Raw genomic sequence first — 1,411 nt, forward strand, 5'->3', positions numbered from 1 at the left:
CTCTTTTAGATCTTGCATGAATTTCCTCACCTCCTGGAACTCTTCAACTCCTTTCTCCTTCCTCTTCACCAGTTCCTTGTCTCTCTTCTCTTCCATCTCTGTAAGCTTTGCCATTATAAATGTTCTGAATTCTTTATCAGACATTTCCATGATTTCTATTGAAATGTGTGTGGATGAAGAGGAGTTATCCTTTTCCCTTGGAGGAGAGGTATTTTCCTGCTTCCCCATATTTCTTGTGGTCCTGCAACAATTTCTAGTCATCTGGTGGATGGTCGGTTTCTTCCCAAACTTGGAAGTTCAATCTGAGGGTCGAGGAGTGTGCAGAAAAGGAAACAGAGAGAGGGAAACAATACCAACAACAGCAAAAAAAAAAGCCAGACAAGAAACAGAGAAAAAGAAGAGAGAAACTTTTCAATAAATATTTTTAAAAATTAATATTTAAAAAATTTTAATAAAACTCAAAATTTAGAAAATCGCATGGGGCGCTTGCGTGCCATGTGAAATGGCTAGATTGCAGGAGCCATGGAGCTGTCTGCCTCTTGAAGAAGGCCTTTTCTGTTCCCTTCTGCCTCTCCTGGGTTGGGAAGGGGAGAGGGAATTATTAACAAGATAAAGGGCTAGGAGGGGCCAAACGGCCCTGTAAAATGCCTCACCTTAAAAAATTCTAAAGAGCAAAAATTAAAAGAGAGAGAGAGAGGACAGAGACAGAGGTAGAGAGAGACAAAGACAGATACAGAGACAGGAGACTGGAAAGGGGCCTTCCTACCACGCTAGTTTTGTATACTGGAGGCCTAGTTATCAGTGAGACATCTTCCTTTCTCCCAAAATGGCTAGATCACAGGAGCCATGGAGCTGTCTGTCTCTTGAAGAAGGCCTTTTTCTGAATTTTTAAAAACTTTTAAAGAAGAGGTAACCCCATTCTACTCACACTGTTTCTAGAGATTCAAAAGGAAGAAACCCTTCCAAATTCATTCTATGAACCTCCATTACCCTCATTCCCAAAACGGATAAGAATATGACAAAAAAGGAAAATTACAGGCCTATATCTCTGATGAATATAGATGCAAAATTTATCAACAAGATGCTTGCTAACCATATTCAACAGCGTATAAAAAAGGCTATTCATGACGACCAGGTAAGTTTTATTCCAGGGATGCAAGGATGCTTCAACATATGTAAAACCATAAATATAATACACTAAATAAAAAGAAAGAAAGTTAAAAAACCATCATTACAATCGCACAAAATGCATTCAACAAAATACAAAATGGTTTTATGATCAAGACTTTGAGTAAAATTGGCATAGAAAGACCATTTCTCAGCATAATAAAGCCATTTATGAAAAACCTACAGCTAACATTATATAGAATGGGTAAAACCTGGGACCAGCAGTTAGTGTAATGGCTTTGTC

Source organism: Tupaia chinensis, unplaced genomic scaffold, assembly GCF_000334495.1.
Source record: "Tupaia chinensis unplaced genomic scaffold, TupChi_1.0 Scaffold000678_1, whole genome shotgun sequence".
Taxonomy (NCBI): Eukaryota; Metazoa; Chordata; class Mammalia; order Scandentia; family Tupaiidae; genus Tupaia; species Tupaia belangeri.